At 35.4% G+C, this 22,208-nt stretch overlaps 1 pseudogene; it reads left to right on the forward strand.

The window, feature by feature from the left end:
- Positions 1–6,481: 6,481 nt before the first annotated feature.
- On the forward strand, positions 6,482–18,071 carry LOC115297651 (annotated as a pseudogene).
- The last annotated feature ends 4,137 nt before the right edge of the window (positions 18,072–22,208 follow it).

The raw sequence follows: 22,208 nt of genomic DNA on the forward strand, positions 1-22,208 counted from the left end.
AAACTGCAGAAACACACATAAGGATGGGAAAGTTTGCTGTTGACAGAAAGCCAGCAAATAATACCATGGTTTCTTTCCGATGGCCTGCAATTTCACAGGTTTTTAGTACTGCAGGGATAAAGATTCTTCTTTTTAATGAAACTCGTACATTCTGTAAAACTTATGTTGTACAAATTTCCTGAGAAAAATTAGATGGAAGTATGGTAACTTACACTTCTTCCCCAAGTGTATTTGGAAAGGCATCAGATTTAGAAACCAAGGAAATACTTACCATATGTTGGGCAGGAGGGGGAGGGATAAAATGAAATTGGATGTTTTTCATATGTGAGTATAATTTTGCTTCAGTTAGTGTTAAAAACATAGAAAAGCCAGTACATTTGTCTATTTCATTTAAAATATCTTTTTATTTTACATAAGCCTGCTCTTAAACTTGCACTGAGCAGTTGTATAAATTTTCACATTTTATGATATAAAACCAACACATTAAAATTCCTCTATGGGAATGAACACCTGAAAAACAGTGCATGTGGGCCTGGCCATCCTGTACGTGTTACTAATTAGAATCAAACAAATAACAGTTTCAGGATTAAAAAGACAAAAACAACACAGGTATAATGCCCCCCCCCCAAAAAAAAATCCAAAGCATTCTAGGTAGAAGACAAGTCTAGTCACAAGATGACTACATTTCTTTGATTTCTGCCCATGTGGGACCCCCTGCAGTGGTGAAGGTCTTGATAATATGAATGCCCACATAGCTAATTCACAGAACCTTGGTGTGGAACTCCCTAATTCAAGAACCCCAAGGAAATACTGGCTTCCCTGGTGAAAAAGCCATAAAATGACTGTTTATTTAAATGAGTTAATCTCCAGCTCTTTAAAAGTATCTACGGGATTCTCATTGTGAAGCCTGTGCCTTCTTCAAAATATTGGCTCCTTCACTTCACAAAAATCCACTCGTTTTGATTAGGTACCTAAGAGTTCCAGAGCATTACACTTTTAATTACCTTTATTTAAATAACAAGCAATTTTATTAAATAGTTAAAGGCACAGCTTCTCAAACACTTTCCCATTTCTAAACCTTTTCTTATTCCAATGAATTAGCTTGAGACATGTAACTTGGATGAAAATATTTCAGTCTGTAAACTCCTTACTAAATGGTTAAGCACACTGCCCATTTGATGCCTAGCCTGACACTCAGATAAGACATTATCTGACTTCATTACCACTAAACTCACCTATTTTATCAGATGAGTTGAGCTTCAGTAATTCAGACAATGATTAGATGAAGAGCAAAACAGCCCCAAGCAATTAAGAAGCATATTTAAAATCACTTTACACCAAATGTACCTCTTGTAGGATTTTTTTCCTTCATTCTCTTTAGAGCATTTTCAAGACTTGGTCTATAATTGAAAGAAAATTTAATCCTGCATTAACCATATAATCATTTTGCAAACTAGGTTCTGGAACTCCTCTTTAATAAAATGGGTTAGTCCAGAATTTTTGGATTAATGATTTCAGACCCTATTTCAAATCTTGTAGACTTAGTGCACCACACAAAGTCTCTATTTTCCTTCTTATTAAATCACTGGAATACTAATTCTTCGCATTTAGCACCTTTCTTTTAAAAGCACAAAGTATTTTAATAACTCTAGCAAAAGAGAGTTAAATTGTATTACAAAGCAAAATGAATATATTCCTACTTTATATTCAGCAATCAGATAATAGAGAAAAAAATCCATAGCTATTAGGTAGGCTTCTTGACCATGAGATAAATCTAGTAAGTTCTGAAGCAACAAGGATAAGCGTACAAAGAATTAGGAGCTTTACTTAAGATGGTGTTTATTTGAGGAATAATGACAACACACTATTTTAATCTTTTTTATTTTTTTTAATGTTATTTATTTCGGAGAGAGAGCCGGAGACAGAGATAAAAACAAGAAAAGAAGGGGCAGAGAGAGAGGGAGACAAAGAATCCAAAGCAAGCTCCAGGCTCTGAGCTGTCAGAACAGAGCCTAATGTGGGGCTTCAACTTGTGAACTGACAAATCATGACCTGATCCAAAGTCAGATGCTTAACCAACTGAACCACCCAGGTGCTCTAGTGTTTTATTGTTAATTAAAAGAATTATTCTATATTTTATCATATAAAAATGAATAAGAAATAATGGTAGTTGCAACATATTTGCATAGTTATTTGCATTTTAAGAGCTCTTATACATGCTTTATCTCATTAAAAAATTTTAATACATTTCTAAGGTGTTATGTCAGTAGATGTTTTGAGTATTAGTGATAGAATCCAAGGAAAATTACTGTTTTTCTTTCCAAGTGCAATATACTTTTAAATGTTTATTTATTTTCGAAAGAGAGAGAGAGAGCGTGAACAGAGAGAGGCAGAGAGAAAAAGGAAGATAGAAGATCCCAAGCAGGCTGCATACTATCAGTGCAGAGCCCAATGACAGGCTTGAACTCACGAATCATGAGATCATGACCTGAGCTGAAATCAAGAGTTGGACCTCAATCGACTGAACCATCCATGTTCCCTGAAAATTACTACCTTAAAGAAAAGCAAAAACCATATTGGCTCATGAAACATACCAAAAATAATTGGCTTCAGGCATTTGAATTCAGAGAGTCAAGATGAAGTGTTGCCAACCCTCACCTCCCCACCAATTTTCTTCCCCTTTTCATTCTCAAAAAGGATCACTCCAAACAGTAGCATGATGGCCACTGGCAAACAGAAGTCAATTTTTTCTCCTGCCCACAATCTCATAAAAGGAAGTTTTCTTTCTAGTTAGATTCAGTGAAAAGTTGTAGGACAAAATTAAGTGGTCTAGCCTGCTTTAAATATCTTTTTCTATACCAACTGCTGGTGCTAATCCCTGACTGGCCAAGCCATGTGTCTACCTTGACAGAATTATGTCAACTTTTCTCAAACCACCTGCACTAAAACAAACAGATAAGAAAAATAACAACAACAACAACAGCACAACTGAACTAATGATTTTACTGTGAGACAGGTAATGATAGGCGTGGAGCAGAAGTTGGAAGAAAACAGGCACAGGTTTCCAAAATCGAGCTCCAGGGATGTTATGCATATACTCATCGCTGGTATTTTATACTTTTCTTTTACAGGTGAGGAACCTCAGAGTGAAAAAGATTATGTAGCTTGATTTGTGTTTTCAAACTTCTTAACATAATTTAAAACTATGAGTTATAATTACCTTACTGAAGGAACACCCAATTGTTTCATTTTACCAATGAGAAAACTAAGGCCTGATGGGAGAGGTAAAGTGTGAATGTTACAGAACCAAACCACAAGTTCAGCTTTCTTGATGTCCACTTGTGTACTCTTTCTATCATTCCAGACTGTTAATTATATTCCTCTTTTTTAGAATTAATAATCCACAGTTGTATGTATTGGCTCCATATATGCTAAACTGATATTAGACAGCAATACTCTCTCCTACTATTACTGTGATATAGTTTAGTGCTTTATAAGGGATTACAGAACTAGCCCTAAAGTATGAGAATGTTGTTCCCTGAGTCGGGGTTTTGAGTGTGAATATTTTTTTCATGATCAGTAATTAAAATGTAAGAATGTTAAGTGCCAAATTACACGTGATAGCCTTAACTGCTTTTTTTAAAAATTATTACTGTTTTATTTATTTTTGAGAGCGAGAGAGACAGTGTGAGCAGGGGAGGGTCAGAGAGAAAGGGAGACACAGAATCTGAAGACAGGCTCCAGGCTCTGAGCTAGCTGTCAGCACAGAGCTTGACGTCGGGCTCAAACCCACGAACTGTGAGATCATGACTTGAGCTGAAGCTGGACGCTCAACCGACTGAGCCACCCAGGCACCCCCTAACTGCTTTTTTGAATTCTTTGATATCCAGAACAGAAGTGAATTACAGTGGAAAAGAAGTTGAAGCATTTTTTTGCACCAGAAATCATCTCCTAGCAAGTATCACTAACACTGTAAGATTTTTCAGGTCTTTCTTCTCCAGGCTGTGCACCAATTCTGATATCCTGCTATCTACCAGGAATATGTCTATATCAAGAAGGTGCTTAACATGAGGACTACATCCTCTCCTGGCATTTAGAGCATAGAACTTGTATGGACCTTTCCCCATATTTCAGATCCAAAGATGCTTCTGATCCTAAAACTATTCATTTGTATTTCTCTTCAATCCTAGATCATGGCCTTTCTCACACGAATAGGTCCTTGTGCCTCAGAAGCGTTTCCTGCTTGCAAAGAGGCTGGGCAGGATCTAAACTCCATTCTGAAGTGAGAGCTGTACTGACTTAGAAAGAAGCTTCTGGCCACAACGGAGGATGTTATTTTGCAGATGCAGCATCCTAAGAATATCTCCTTGATAACTAAGCCAAGTTCATGACAAATTTGGAAAAGAGAAGAACAACTGTTAACTTTTAATTTTTCTTGGAGCTAGGAGTCCTTGAGGAAAGGATGTGCCTTGTTAGGGAAATTCTTTAGTATGTTTTTGGGAGCAGATAGGTTAGAGGAGATAAGAGAAAAAATGGAGTGGTGTGTGCAGCTATTCATACAAGAGAGGATTCATATTTGCTTTCTGAGATTCCTCAAACCATATAGAAAATCAGCATTACAGAATGCTCTGTGAAGTGTGTGTGTGTGTGTGTGTGTGTGTGCACCCATATGTGCGTGTCTGTACGCACACACACACAGTGAGGTGGATGGGCTCTGATGGAAAATAGCACATGCTGATTCAAGCGTTAAAATATAGAGAAAAAATGCTGAGGAAGTATACTCCTTGAAAACCACAAAACTTTTGAAAAGGACAAAGAATTCTCATAGGTGGTAGAGTTGGGCTTCTTACCAGGTGTAGCCAGCTTTCTGAAAAGATTCTATCTTTCCTGCCTCATAATTCTCTGTCTAAAGGAACTATGTCTTTGGCCCACATCTGAACATTTGCAACTCTATCCTACAAGGTCCAAGCTCTATTAGAAATACAACCTTGTAAAGCTCTTGAGTCTGTTGGACTGCCTCTCACAGTAAATAACAAAGCCTACAACAATGATGTTCAAAGAACAGGTCACTTACTAGCTCATGTAAGAGGAAATCAGGCTCATGGGGTTAGTGCGGACTGATCCAGCAGCTTAGCAAACTTCTCACCTGCTTAATCCAGACTCTCATTTCTTCAAAGACTTAAGATGGATACTGAAAGTAATAGGGGCTATAGGTTTCCTCATTCAAAATCATGGGGGAGAGAAAAAAGCTTTCTGATTCACTCGGAAGAGAAAGAAAGAACTTTCCTAAGGATCTTTCATAAACCTTACTGCATGGATTATTGGCCAAAAATGGTCACATGTCCATTACTAGGCCAATCTCTGGTAAGTGACTTGAGATTACACTAGGATCAATTAAGCCTACCTCTGGATCTCGGGTCAATACTCCCAGCTATAGTGTTGCTACTTGAGGAGGGTATTATTGCAACCACACTATCTCCACTACTGGATATTATGTTAGATAACAAAGTAAACAGTGGTACTTACACTTTCTACCCGAGAAATCTGCAAATAATTAGAGAATAGGCTTTCAATTGCTAAGACAAATATGGAACCTGGACCATAAACCTGATTATATTTTTAATTTCAAATGTTCTAAAGAATCCTACTCACAATAAGCAGGACTGGCAAAGTGATTCTAAGATATTATTAGAAATACTTTATAAATTTTTTGAGTTCTATAAAGATATGTTTTGGGGCTCCTGGGTAGCTCAGCTGGTTAAGCGTCTGACTTGGGCTCAGGTCATGATCTCACGGTTCATGAGTTCAAGCTCTGTGCTGACAGCTTAAAGCCTGGAGCCTGCTTCAGATTTTGTGTCTCCCTCTCTCTCTGCACCTTCCCCACTCACAATCTCTATCTCTTGCTCAAAAAGAAATAAACACTAACAAAATATATTTTTTAGATAAGTCAAATTGTTTAATCTCTTTGCATCTTGATTTTAAAAAAAAAAGGTATTTTCTGAATTGTTCACCCATAAAAATGACAGAGCTCAAACCTGAAACCTGGATATAAATAGGGACATAAGGAATGTTCTTTTATATATCATTTCCTGCAGAAAAATTATCCTCAATGTAAAGAGAAGTCAAGATGAACATTTTCTCTCTGATCCATTTAGATTGAAATGCTTTTGCAAGAAACCTCATCAGAAAGGATTATGTAAATTTCTCTGAATCTTTTCACAGACCAAAGAGGGAATCTACTCAACAAAAGTGCTGGGTAATGGTTTGATCTCCAACAGAGAACACCTTCTCTGATGACCGTTGGCTGCACCCATGTGTTATGAGTTTGTTTATTTTTTAATTGCTCCACAGTTGTTCCAGAGTGTGAGAAGTCGAGTTCCATTGAGCTGGCACTTCTAGTTTTAATTTATGCATGAGTATGTACATTGTTTTTCTCCTGCAGTTCTCAAAGAATTTTATGGGCCATTACTGAGTGACTAAAATGGGTGCAGATTTTGCAAGCCTCTGCCAGAAGATGTTTATTACTGTCATCATTCTTAGGAAAATCATGTTCCAGCAGGTTCAGGCAGTGTGCAAAACGTGGCACATGTGTGAATTGGCCATTTCACACCGCTCTTACAATATTGTCAGTAATAATAAAACCAAGGGAAAGACCTTGGGGAGGGGGATAAGCTACACATTAATTTGGTCATGAAGCTTTGATATGTGATCTTTGTTAGACCCAGAGATGCAAAGTACAGCTTGTTTTGTAAACTTCTCACCAAGGGCTAAGGCAATAACGTTATTTTAAAAGTTCTCACTCCTGAGGTTCCTATCTCATGAAGTCCATCTCTAGAATGTAATATCCCTGGAAGCTTCTGGATGATTCTGTTTCTCTACTTGTTTTGTTAATTTTGAAACACAACTTTCATGTGGTACCTAACACTATAGTGATAAGAAAAGCAAAATTCATTCAAAGTATTTTAAATTATAGTATATCACTAGTTGTATAAAGCTTACCACAACTTCCTTCATGTTGGGCTGCCCACCTGGAATCTCTAAATCTTTAGAAGCATGCTTTACCTCCTTTTGGGATGGCTATTTGGGGGACAGAGCACAGACATATGAATTTGAGAAAAAAATCTAGCTGAATATCTCCAGAATGTATATTTTTGGGCTATTATTGTCTACTGCCCCTATTCCTTTTTATATTTAATGTTTCAGTGTCATTTCCTTTATGATTTCTCAGAGTGGTGCACATGATGCAGTGATTTTTATATATCTTCAGAAACAATTTTCATTTTTATATTTATTATATATAATTTATTGTAATAATTAAAAATGGGGAACAGATGTTTAATATTATCCCACAAAAATTGAACCTTAATTCAAGAGGTCTAAATTTAAAACTCTAAAATTTGTGCCATTCATATAAACATATGGCATATCCTGGTAACCTCTTAGTACCAGCACATATACATTAAGAAGCATGATTTGGGTTGAGGTTTCTAAGGAGGTCATGTAAACAATACCTCTTCCCTTTCAAGTTCTGCAAAACAAGGGGAAAAAAAGAGTGGGGCCTGGAATATAACTTTATTATTAAGAAGAGTAAATTAAAGGGAAATCCATAAAACAAAAGTCAAGTGAACTTCCTAAGTCTGGAGTTGAAGACTTTATCCAAGCAGTCATACACCCTGGACCAAGAGACCCCTTGCCCACAACAACAGACCTGCCCTTTGAGATATGAGAGGCAATTTCTTTGTAAAAACAAAACAAAACAAACAAAAAAATAAAACCAAAAACACCAAACCTCCACAACAGTACAGAGCTAAGCAAATTCATGCCAAATTCAGCAACATATCAATAAAGAGGCAGACAGAGACCTGCAGAGCTCCAGGATATGTCCTCCTTGAAATCAGTTGTGTTGAACTGATTTCATACAATCTTGGAGGCATGCAACTAAAAACTACTGGCAATCTTAGTCTTTATTTATGTGTTTCATATGGAAGTTGTCTTCAATTGTGTATGTGTGTGTGTATTTCAAAGAAATCAATCCAGTGTTGAAGTTAACATGAGAATTCAAGTATACTGAAACTACTCATGATTTATCTGAAATTTAAATTTAACTTGGTGTCATATTAAAAAACTATTAAAAAACTGAGTTTAACAAAGTCATAGGATATGAAATTGGTAAGTGTATTTCTATCCTAGAAAAGAATAGTTAGAAAATAAAAATTTATATAAAACATACTATTCGTAATGGCATACAAAATCATAAAATATTTGTGGATAAATTGAATAAAATATGTTCAAATTATATATGATACACACAGTGAAAAATTCAAACATTGTTAGGACAATTAAAAGGAACCTAGTTATAGAAGACTCATCATGGTTAAAATCCCAATATAATCCATCACTTTTTATTTTTTTAATATTGACACACTGATTCTAAAATTTGTATGAAAATGCAAAGAAAAGAACCTATAATAGCCATAACAATTTTCCAAAAGCGTATTACATGTTTGATTTCAATACTTCATCAAAAGCCACAGTAATCAAGACACTGCAGTTATTGGTGAAAGAAGAAATGTATAGATCAATGGATAAGAATGGAGACAGTAGAAATACACAAATATATTCATAGTCAGTAGATTTTTTTAAGCCAGTAGATATTTTAAAACTATTTGAAAAAGTAAAAAAAAAAAAAGATTGCAGTTATTGAATGGGGAAAACATAACATTTTCAACATAGAGATATCCTTATGGAAAATAATGAACTATAACTCTTACTTCATAACATACACAAAGATGAAATCCAAACTTAAAATTTTAAACTTTAATGTCTAGACTTTAAAGTTCATAATTCCAGATAATAATATAGGAAAAATTAATTATAATCTTATGCAAATGTTTCCAGGTAAAATGCAGTATCTTAGATAGATAAAGATAGAGATAGATAGATATATTGATACCCAGATCAATATTATATTTGATATACCAATTACCATATCAATATGGTAATATTTTTATATTACCATAAAAAAATTAGAGGCATCTGCATGGCTCAGTCAGTTACATCTGACTTCTGCTCAGATCATGATCTCACAGTTCATGGGTTTGAGCCTCATGTCAAGCAGCTCAGAGCCTGGAGTCTGCTTTGGTTTCTGGATCTCCATCTTCTTACCCTCCCCCACTCATGCTCTGTTTCTCTCTCTCTTAAAAATAAACATTATTATCTTTTTAATTTAAAAGGCAACTCACACACTAGGTGAACATATTTATATTACATACAACTGACAAAGAACTTCTATACAAAATATAAAAATCATTTTTTCCAACTCAAGAAGAAAATTAGAAACCTAAAGTTTACAAACATGGTTAAAAATTCAAACAGATATTTCACCAAATAAGATACATAAATGACCAACAAGCAAGAAAAGATGCTCAATGCTTCCAAGGCTCATAGAAATAAAAAGTAAAACCATAAGGTACTGCTGTAATAATTAGAAAGGCTAAAATTAAAAATGCTGAAAATACAGGTGTTGACTAAGATATACAGCAACTGGAAGTTTCCCATGCTATTGGTTATGAATTGTATAACCATTTTGGCAATCAATTTGGCAATTTATTACAAAAAACTAAGCCATTCTACACCTAAGTATTAACCTAAGAGGTCTGAAACGCCTTGCACATGAATGCTAATAGGTTTTTTTTTCAATAGGCAAAACCTCTAAATAACCCAAGTAAATAGATAAGCATAGGATATCCATATAATGGAATAATGTTCAGCAATTAAGAAAGAAAGATGGCACTATGCTACCCTAGCGACATGAATGAATGAACTAAAGAAGTTGTGTGCTGTCCGATTTCATATATACAACATTCTAGATCAGGCAAAACTAGTCTATGCTGACATAAAGCATATCAGTAAGCAGTAGAGAAACTGACCAGAAAGGAGTACAAAATATAGAAATGTTCTATATTTTTATTGTGATGATGATTACACTGATGTAGTTAAAACTCTTCTGTTAGTCTAAGCTAATAATTATACCAACAAAGAAAAAAGAAAAGAAAGAAAAAGAAAAGGAAATGTATGATTAAAGTCTGTAATTTTAAACTGATTCAAAAGGCAAAAAAAGGTCAGTGTGATTTGGGATTAGTCCCTTTTTCCCAAAGGCCTTCATTTTTGTCTATGTTAAATGAGGAAGAGTTAAACTAGGAAATCTTTAATCGCATTACACATTTCTAAGGAAAATCTTAAATTTCTATTTTTTTTTCCATAGAGGAGAAAGCTTAATACAGAAGACAGAAGTTGGTCTTGGATCCAGTCAAATCAGAATAAATATTGGGATCCTCACACTTATTAGTTGCCTGAGCAGGAATTCAACCTTTCACGGTTACAATTTTTTCAGCTACAAAGTTAGGAGAAAAATCTATTACCTTATACACTGGTTGTGAAAAACCAAATGATTCCAAAATGTATAAATGTCTTTGATGCTCACTAGCTGCCTTTCACCAGAGGAAATTTCAAGATTCAAAACCAAAAATAAAGTTAAAAGGAATTCTTTCAGAAATCAAATATGTACCCTTATCAACTGAATCCTCCAAGGAGGACATTTGAGTTTCTGTAAGAGATCCTGTCTTCTACTAACTGCCTTTGCAGATGCTCTGAGCACAGCACCTGTCATGCTGTTCAGGGTGAGAAGACAAGCATTAAGGAATGGCGTAACAGTGGGAATAAGATAGGCCATCCTCAGGGAACCCTCACTCTGCACTGGTTTCTCATGCTGAGTACCCTTAGACAGCTGAACCACATGAATCTTTTCTTACTCTGTGACTCAAGTGGAAGACTCCCAAGTGAGCTATAAAAGTTATTTAGTGCCCTTTCTTGGGGTATCTCAAACGTATAGTTAAATTCAAGAAATTCATATTTTTAAAAATCATTTTATTTTACTTTGGTTACTTTTCTTTTAAATTAAGAAAAAGAAATTCTAGTTACCAGTGTCTGTTAAAGCCCTGAAATCACAAGGCAGAATAATTCAGTGTCTTGAGAGCCTACATTACTCCACCTTGTGGGAAGCAAAATACGACATTTTCTTAAATATACAACAATGTGTCCTTTCAGGGCAAAGACTTAAAGTTTTACCAGATCACAAGGGGACAAAGAGTTTTAATGAAACTTCAATGACATACCAAACCAGATGAGAAAAATGTAGATACCTCTAAACTCAACCACCACCTACAGGCATAGAACATTTCACAACCTATGTATCAACCAACCACTTCCAGTGGGGTAGTTTAATCAACTCCTCTAGGCCCAATTTAAAAGGGTAAACATGAGCGAAGCTTTTATTAATGCTTCCTTTCATCACAAAAGCAATTTCCCACTGTCATTTGAGCTTTTTTACGATGGCCCACTACCAGCACAAGCCATTTTAGTTTACCTCTGACTGTGCACCAAGCAGAAAAGAAAACAAATCAAATAATTAAAATGGTCAAAAATGTGCCATTTCAAAATGGCTCAATATTTTAAAACATTTATAAATTTATAAAGTACCATGCACACACACACACACACCCGACTTCCCCCACCCCCCGCCCCCGAAGAGGGAAAATTATGAAGGAGGAACAGGGCAATGGCTTTCTCCTCTTCTCAAAATATGTCAAGGACTTCTAAATATTTTCTTTTCTAAGAATGTTAAAGGGTCTTCTAGCATGGCTACTGAACCAGATGTTGCCTATCTTCATCTTTCCACTTCTAGGCAACATCTCTAATTATAATCTTGTGTGCCAATGCTTTGGGGACTAGAATGGTTCCTGACTGATTAAAAAATTCATACCAGGTTCTCATGCTGAGAAGTGAAGATTATTCCCATTCAAGCATAAGAGGGCTCTGGCAGAAATAGGGTTAATTTCCTTTCCCCTGAGCCAGTAGCTCCCACACCTGTCAACCATCAAGGTCAAGCTTGCCAGGAACCTAGGAGTGAATGGGCATGGGCGCAGCTGTAGCAAATTAGTGTATCCTGAGGAGGTCCAGCATAAAAGATGTGAACTCTTGCATATGTCTCTATGGGGTTTTGACTGATCCAAAAACTATGTTGCTATAGGGAATCAGAAGTGGTAGGAGCCTCAGACACTTCTACCACAGACTTCCTTTGATAATACATAATATGTAAAACTGCATGTGTGCCTGTATGTGTGTGTCTACATATTTTTATAAGGCCCCTTGGGATTATAGCAGAGCAGCAACACCTCCTATCATTCTTTAAACCATAAGAAGTGACTTAGAGAATGATACAGTAATGATGAAAATGGTCTTTCAGCTATCTCCATCACTAGATATGGTAACGACATAATTACTGATGAAACAATATTTAATGATTTTCATCCACGCTCTTTCTCAAGAGTACATAGATATCACAATATAGCAATCATATACGTGGAAGTTTTAAAGAAAGTGACATAAAAAGAATAATTTGGGGGAAAAAAGACACTTGGCTCAATTGTGACAATAGGTCTGTAGACAACAATTTCCTTGTAATTTGGAAGTCTAAATTCTTAGTATTTTCTTAATTTTTGTATCCAGTTATGATATAATTGAGTCTCTTGTATTCTTGCATAACTGTAAGTTGTTCTGGGCCTTTGAGCCCTGCCCATTTCAGCTTTGTGTGTAACATAAAAAGAGTAGAATCGTGGGAAGGATAGAAAAGTTATATGTTGAGAAAAACATAAAAGGTGAAGGGAACATAGAGAGATGCTTAAATAGTACTTTACATTCCTGAACTCATTCAATTTCTCTAGTGGAATGTGAAGTCAATATTTCAGCAATAATAGAATAAAAACATTGCGGAATGCTGTGTGTTCTCTTGGCACTGAGCAGGGACTAAAAGATAAGTGGGGGCAGAGGGATACATCTTAGTGATTCCACAAAGCCAGCACATATTCTCAGTAGAGGAGCAAAAAAAGCAAATATATCTAATTGCTTGTGAAAGTTAGGCCCATTGACTACAGTTTAATTACAATCTACCACCAAATCTTACATTAGTATAAGAAGTACAACCCTAAAGAATAAAGTAAAATGACATTTTGGCTGAGCAAAAGTTCCAGAATCCTACAGGGTCACAACGTAACGTTTCATACCCTAGAAGCATCATTAATAGCAAAGACATAATGAAATCAATTTTGAAAAAGATCATCTCCCAGGGCTCTCTACTTAGATGTGAAGTTTTTGAAGAGGAAGAGGGCAATTGATGGGCTAAGCACCAGACTGGCCCAGCACAGTCACTCAAAGTAAAATCTTAAAAAATACTATTTTCTTATTTGACAATTTAGGAAACTTACAGAGATAATTGATTTAGATATTTCTCAATTTGTCAGAAGACCCTGAGCATCTTAAGAAAAGAAGCTGCTTTAATTACAGTGGCTATTATTGGACACTGCAGAACCTATTTCTTAAAGACCTGCAGAGTCTGCAAAGTCCTGCTGAGCAGATCGCACTCTGCAGAGGGTAGCTGGGTCCTAACTGACTCAGCACAACCAAACTGATGTGCAGAATAGAAAGTCCATGCCCTTATTTCTTCTCTTTCCATTGATACTGACCCATGATTCACACTCCAACTCTACCTTCGACTTTTCTTGAAGGATGGAAGAAGTACTTAGGAAGAGTGAAGTACCTTGCCTCTTCACCAAGACTACAAACTCATGCACATTGCAGTATTTTGTGATATGTGTGTTTCCAGTCACCTTGGGGTTTTCGCCAGAGGAGCAACTTATTTCATGTGTGCTTATGGAAAGACAATGAAGATTTTTTATTATTACCAGCTGAATTCAATATAAACTATTGACATAAATATGTTCTACTTATACTAATTCTTTCCCTTGATGGATACCCCAACTTAGTAGTGTAAAACCATAACTGAATGAAGGAAATGTATCTCCAAATTGGAGTTTTGATTTCAAAAAGTATTTATCTCAATAAATTGTTTAAAGGTAATAATTATCCAGAATATACTTACGTGGTTGACTACAAATGGTTTTTAGGCAACGGTAACCCAAGGGTATTTGAGATAATCTCCCATAGAACAAGTATCAACAATTAAATTATGTAATGATGACCATACTGCTATATAAGGGAAGTATAGGTGCGATCACTCTTTCTGGTAGTCATTACAGTTGTGATATTATCCCTTCTGGTGTAGGGATAGAGTCAGCAGTAAGGAATCAGTCTTATTTCTCTGTTCAGTCCTGACATTTGTTACAACTTTGGTTTTAGGGGCACCTGGGTGGCTCAGTCAGTGGAGCATCCGACTTTGGCTCAGGACCTGATCTTGCAGTTCATGAGTTTGAGCCCCATGTTGGGTTCTGTGCTGATAGATAAGAGCCTGGAGCCTGCTTCCGGTTCTGTGTCTCCTTCTCTCTCTGCCCCTCCCCTGCTCATGCTCTGTCTCTCTCTGTCTCTCTAAAAAAGCAAATAAACATTTAAAAAGTTTGGGGGGGGGCACCTGGGGGGCTCAGTCGGTTAAGTGTCTGGCTTCGGCTCAGGTCATGATCTCACAGTTTGTGGGTTCAAGTCCCGCGTCTAGCTCTGTGCTGACAGCTCAGAGCCTAGAGCTTGTTTTCGGATTCTGTGTCTCCCTCTCTCTCTGACCCTCCCCTGCTCGTGCTGTCTCTCTCTGTCTCTCAAAAATAAATAAAAAACATTTAAAAAAATTTTTTTAAGAATTTTGGTCTTATGTAAGAGAAACTAGCAATTACTAGTGTAGACTGGGTAATTAAAATCCACATATGCTAAACTCATATATGCAAAAAAGTAACATTCTTTTTTAAAAATACAACTATTTGCACAGTTTTCTCAAGTTTAGATTCTCTTTAATGGTGGTAGGAAAAGCTAAGATGAATGAGATTTTAAATATGTCATTTAAAGGTTACTTATCTTTTCCTTTTAAAATTATCCCTTTGGTGTTATCTCTATCCTATTCACTTCCTTCTAGCCAAAAGGGTACCTGGACATACCACAGGGTTTCAAAAAACCCTCAAACTGGGTAGTGCTTTTCTCTAGATTGTCCTAGACATCCTACTGTTTTTCATCCTACTGTTATCTATTCTCAGTATTGTGGCAAATGAAAGTCATGTTTAGGTTTTATTTTTTCTCTGCACAGTCAGTGCCTACAGGTCCCTTTTCTTCTACAAACAGGCTCCATTACTTTGATGCAGCCCAAGGTCAGTCTTCCCTGACACTGCTGCTCTGCCGAATCTCAGCCATTTGCTCATTTAATCCCTTCCTGAAGAGTCCCTCCCTAATTGGCCAATGATTTCCCTGTTCTTCACCGAGGACACACAGTGACTTTGAGTCATTTCACTCATTATGCACAGAATTTGTGCAGTAAAGGTAAAAGTATGGTAGGTGTAGACCGTGGCCATTTGGCCATCATCATTCAGCTGGGTGTGTCCATGTTGGTGTGGGACAGCCAAGCAGCCTCCTTCTTCGATGTGACAAATTGTGGGAGCCCAGGCTCCTTTCCTTTCAGCATTTCCCACATACCCCATATACCTCTGGGGTTCTCCTATCACTACCCAATCTTCATCTTGGGGGTTATCCTCAGGTGAACCTACTGGGGTGGAATAGAGAACTAAAGACACAGCATCCGATCTTTTACTCTTTTCTCTCTATTACCCTATCCACTTCCATAATATTCTATGATTCTTTCTATCTGCTAAAATAAAACTTTCAGATCTCTAATTGTTTTAGTGTAAGAAAAAAGGGAATTTATAAATTTGTCTTTCATTTAAGTCTAGATTGCAAAGCTACTGTGTTATTGGGACACCGAAGCCCTAATTACCATACACTTGACATCTTTGTTCCAGATTACATGAGTCTCCCCTGGATCATGGAAATGCTTCTATTTAATGGCTGGGAGGTCAAGAAGGCTATAATTTAGAGAAATTGCAAAATATATGACTTGGTGTTTTTAAAATATTACACCAATTTTCTGGCTCAAAAATAATGTAAAATCGGGGCACCTGGGTGGCTCAGTTGGTTGAATGTTTGACTTCGGCTCAGGTCATAATCTCGCAGTTTGTGGGTTTGAGCTCCACATTGGGTTCTGTGCTGACAGCTCAGAGCCTGGAGTCTGCTTCAGATTCTGTGTCTCTCCCTCTCTCTGCCCCTCCCATGCTCATACTCTGTCTCTCAATAATAAACAAACATTAAAAAAATTTTTTTAATGTAAAGTAAAATACAAAAATTCTAGCATATTTTACAAACAAAAGGAGAAACTTCATCTGAGCTTAGAGTTGCTTGGTGTTAGGGCTCATTCAACACACTGTGAGAAGCCTCATCTATATTTTCTATCCTACTCTCTATGTCTTTATGGTTTTTATATTCTCATCTCTTTTATCAGTTTTTGTTTCTTTTATGGACTAGATTTTTCTATATCCTAATCTAAAAATGAAAATATGCTATCCTATTAAGATCTCTAGTGTTTACATTTCCTCTTCAAGAATCCAGTTTTAACTGGTATTGGAACACCATTGCCCTTTTCCCTTTCCAGTTTATTAAACAAAAAACATTAACTTCTCTAGTTTGGATCATGATCCCATCTTTCATTCATCTTTTGGTATAGCATAAGAATGAAATAATTCTTCATGCATCAGAGTGGGAGTGAGATTTTTTACTTTCTGCTTGTTTGTTTTTGGAAAGAGTATAAGACAAAAATTTATAAATATCCACTGTAATATCCTTCCTGGTATTACTATTGACTTATTATATCTATTTATTTGCAAAATAAATGTGACACTTTCTTGTGCAGTTCTGAATTATACATGGAGAAGTATTTTTCAAGTAAAACCTTTTTTTTTATTTGAGAACAAAACAAAGAAAATCTCTTGGCATTATTAATCTGTTCCAGGGTAAAGGTCATAGTTTTCAGGATTTATTTTTTTATTCCTTTCTGTTTTCCAGGACTATGGAATTTTTCAAAATCAGTGACTTATCTAAGATCTTTTTTCAGTGCGTGATATTTTAACTAATAAATCCACCTTGCATCAATCCAGTGTCATTTTGAGATCATGCAGATTAACCTGTATCTTGACTAAAAATAATATTTATTATTTTAAAAAATTTCTGCCTTAACTTGCTGACATGATGAATAATATCATATTCCTAATAAAAAAAAACCATCCTTAGATTCCAGTTATAAATCTTTTATGGAGTATGTTTATTTTTAAAATACTGCTAGATTTCAATTCTGAATTACAATCTAATTTTATTTTAATGTTGTGTAGCAACATTAAAAAGTTACCTTACAGGCTTTTTGTTGTTGTTATAAATATTATCTGCCTTTGACAGATGCTAGTGTCAATGTTCTGCTGATTTCACAAGAGATGTTGCAAGTATTATATTCTTAGTTCTTTGCAACAACTTAAATAGAATTTAGATTAAAAACTCAAATAAAATTAGCAATATTGGTTGGTTTAAGTTTTAAAATAATTTGGACTTAATCCATAGTGGGGGCTGGTTATGGCAGTTCTGAGGTCTCCATCATCTTCCCCAGTTGCGGTCCTCAGTCTGTAGGAAGCAGAGGCAGTGAAGCATGAGGTTCTTGCTGGTGTGAAATAACTGAGTACAAAATGGTGGCGGTTTGAGCAGCTGGTGTTGGGAAAAGCACACTGACAACCCAGCTAATTCAGAACCATTCCGTAGATGAATGTGATTCCACCATAAAGGATTTTAACTGAAAAACCAGTGGCTTATAGGCAGTAAAACCTGTGCGGTGGACATACTGGATACAGCAAGTCAAGAAGAGGACAGTGCCACGAGAGACCAATACATGAGGTCAGATGAAGGCTTCTTCTGTGTATGTGTCAATAATAGCAAGTCATCTGCAGATATTAACCTCTACAGGGTCCGATTAAGCAGGTAAAAAACTCACACCTATGGTGCTAGTAGGAAAGAAGTGCGATTTGCCAACAAGGACAGTCAACAAAAAACAAGCCCACAAATTGGCCAAGAGTTAGGAGATTACATTTATTAAAACCTAAGTCACTACCAGACAGGGTGTTTAATATGCATTTTGCACTCTGGTAAGATAAATATGCCAGTACCTAATGAAGGAACTCAACAACAGTGATGCTGGGACTCAAGATTTTATGGGGTTATTGTATGTGGTAATGTAATAAATACTTTCAAAGTTTTGACATCAGAAAAGAGCCGCTGTCAAGCTGCACTGACACCCGGGTCTTGACTTCCTTGCAGGAGAAGTATTCCCGTTGCTATTTTCAGGCACACAAGGAAGCTTCTGCTACCTCGTCAACTCTCAGTAGATCAGTACAGTATTTTCTATTTGAGAAGCTCTCTGAATAACTACCTCCTCACTTGATTGCCTGACCAGAGAAATGAATCTCTTGTTATTCCCTGCTATTTTTCCACCCGGCGTTCTCCCCCAACACACATAAACAACCTCCACCATCCCAGGATTTACATTTGAAAAGTAATTCATGCTCTGAAACAGAGAACCAAACTATAGACATGAAATTCTGTAGGAAATAATGTCTTGAACTCTAAAGTAGCAACTGCTGGTAACTTTTTTTTGTTTTTCTTTTTATTGTTGAACATGGAGCCATGTTGGTTTTTGGAAAAATATCATAAATTACTGTTTTGCTGAGAATATAGTTAAGTTGCCATTTGGTTTGTTTTTAATGATATATGCTATATTCTATATTTGGCATCTGCTCTGCATTCATAAATAAATACTACTACTACTACTAATGAAAATAATTAATAATAATATAATAATAATAATTTGAATTTAAATATTTACCTTCTTTACCTTCACTTTTGGGAGGTTTCCTTTGTCCATTTTCCCAATTTCTTTTACAGTGATTTTTGTTTCCTTGTTTAGGTTTTGATTTCTTAATTTTTGACAATTGATATTTGCTGACAAATCACATACTTCATTTAGATTGTCATATTCATTTATATAGAGTTGAACAAATGCTCTCATTTAAATTTCTTCTATGTTTTTCATTTTCAAATTTGGTAAAAATCATATAAAGAAAACTAGACTAATACTACTTATTCATATAAAGGAAGAAATATTAAAGACATTATAAGCAAATGCAAGTCAATAATTGATGAAAGTATAATCTATCATAAGATAGAAAATTTGGTCCAGTGATGTCACATGGATTTATTGTTGAAGTTCAGTTTTTTGACTTACTAGTTATTGAATCTTGTGTAATTTATTTAACTTTTCTGAGCCCCACAATTAAAACTACTGAGGAAAGAATGTCTGCCTTTAAATATTTTGTCAGAATCACTGAAATAATCAATATAATTGACCAGTAGAGCAATAACACAGAGTTAATGCTCAATAAATTTTATTTCCACTCAAGATAGAGTTTATTACTAGATAAAGTTTATGTTAGAAATCCAAGGATAATTTAATGTTTGAGTTTAAATAAAATCAAACAAGGAGTTAAGTGATCATCAAATGGATGATTATGTCAAAACCAATACCTCATCCTAACAACAACAAAAATTATATAAATGATACAGAAAACAAAATTGAATTTATCTTTCACAATATGTCTCTAAAAGACTAGGGGTATAAAAATAAGTCACATATTTTAAATCATTAAATTTTAATTAGACAAAATATTAATCAGGATATATTAATTAAATGTATGAATTAAATGAAATTACTTAATTAGACTAAAATTACTTAAAACTTTAATTAATTGATTAAATACAAAATACAAATCAATACCACAGTGAAATACCACTTACATCAGTCAGAATGGCTAGTCTCAGAAAGACAAGAGTTAATAAGTGTTGGGGAGAAAAGGGAACCCTTGTGCACTGTTGATGAGAATGTATATTCGTTCAACCATTTTGGAAAGCGATGTGGGGATTCCTCAAAAATTTTTAAATTGAGATACCATTTGATCTAGAAATTCCACTGCTGGGTATTTACCCAAATCCCAAAACCACTAATTTGAGAAGATATTTATACCCCTATGTTTACTGCAGCACTATTTACTATAGCCAAGATATGGAGGCAATCCAAGTGTCTGTTGATAGATGAATGAAAAATGAAGACATGGCATATACGTATACATATATATATGAATATTACTGACCCATAAAAAAGAATAAAATCCTGCCATTGGCAACAACATGGGTGGGCCTGGAGGGTATTATGCTAACTGAAATAAGTCAGACAGGAAAAGACTAAGGCCATATGATTTCATTAGTATGTGGAATCTAAATAATAAAACAAATGAACAACAGCAAAGAGAATTCTAAATACAGAGAACAACTGGTGGTTGCCAGAGGGGAGGTAAGTGGGGAGATGGGCTAATAGATGTAGGGAATTAAGAGGTACAAACGTCCAGTTATAAAAGAAAGAAGGCATGAGGATGAACAGTATACCACAGGGAATACAGTTAATAATATTTGTAATAACATTGGATGGTGACAAATGGTGACTAGACTACACTTACCAGAGTAAGCATTGACTAATGTATAGAGTTTTCAAATAAATATTTTGTATACCTGAAACTAATATAATATTGCATATCAATTATACTTCAATGAAAAAGTCTGCTCAAAATGGAAAGAGTCCTGTTATTCTGTTCTGTTCTCTCATGGCTGCATGTTAGGGCTGCTAGAAATAGGAAATCTGGATTTGCAATGCAAGATTCAGTTGTTACTGTTTTTTAATGCCCCAAGTTAGCCAATGTATGACAAAAAATCACCCAGCTCAAGCAATGTAGTTGTCTGATGCAAGATATAGACTGCAGTAGGACATGTGGTAGAAGTCAAGTTCCAACCAAATTGTTTGTGAAACAGTAGTTTATCTTGTTTTATGTTTGGGAATTTTGCATAATCCCCAACAAAGAAAGCTGTACTATCTTACGATTTTGCCATGGCACATCTCTTAAAAATGTTATAAATATACATGTACATGTACACACATTCATATGTATTTTATCAAATGCATACCTGTCCGTGTTGCTCTAGAGACTGGGTCAGGGTAGGTACCAACTTCATATGGTCACTTGGGCCCTACTATTTGATGCCTGATCCTTTGCCAAAGTTTTCCTCTCCTCCATGGTAAATTTCCCTAGGTAAGGAGGGGGTAGGTATTATTAACCTTGTCTACCAGCTGGTTTTACTCAGGACTATTTAATTATATGACACATCACTCAATGTTTATCTCTGAAGGTAGAAATCTGGATTTCAGAGGCTTTGATTCCAGAAGAACCTGGATTCATTAACTAGTTTTACAAACTTTCCCAGATAATTTTTTATGCTATGCATCCAAACATATTGACATATTTATGTGTGAGTAATGAAAAAAGAGGAATCACCAGACATACATATATAAAAATGCTATTACTGACTGAGTCAAAATGACTTGTTTGTCATCAAATTTCTCTTCTGATGACCTAGCTAAAACAAATAAAATATGTTCCAATGTGACTGGATGTCCCTAATGGCTAACATTTAAATAAAATTTCCCATCACTAGGACCTATATAAATACATTCACACACACACACACACACACACACACACACACACACACACAGATTTTAAATTGCATCTTCTTATTGTACTGTATGCTCCATTGAGGACAATAATTTGCACATTGTTGTATTCTGATCTCTAACACAGTTTCTAGTTCATTGTATATATTGAATAAAAGTTTGTTAAAATAATAATTATGTTCAGAACAGTATAAAAATAACTGATAGATATATTCTAAAGCAATACCCACATAAAATTTTGTTGGAACAAAGACTTGGTCATTCATTTGTACATTATCTACAGTTGCTTTCTCATAATAACAGCAGACTCGAGCATTTGCAACAGAGATAGAATGGCCCATAAAGCCTGATGAATCTACTATTGGGCCCTTTACAGAAACCCACTTCCCAGAGGCCTACTCTTTAAATTTATGTGAATAAACATAAACTAAGTAAATATTGTTATCAACTACTATTTTGTAATTCCTAGCCAGTACAATACTAGACACAGATAAAAACAAAAAGAAACATGCAGAACAAGATAAAAGTATGAAAAGATATTATATCTATTTGAAAGACAAAAATTAGTTATAAAATAGTTTATTGAGAGTGACCTAATTAATTTGAAATATATTTTTTGAGTGCACACTGTTCACCAGACTTTGTACTTGGTAGTACAGATTTTTTGAAAGCTTAT

Source organism: Suricata suricatta, chromosome 8 (assembly GCF_006229205.1).
Source record: "Suricata suricatta isolate VVHF042 chromosome 8, meerkat_22Aug2017_6uvM2_HiC, whole genome shotgun sequence".
Classification (NCBI taxonomy): domain Eukaryota; kingdom Metazoa; phylum Chordata; class Mammalia; order Carnivora; family Herpestidae; genus Suricata; species Suricata suricatta.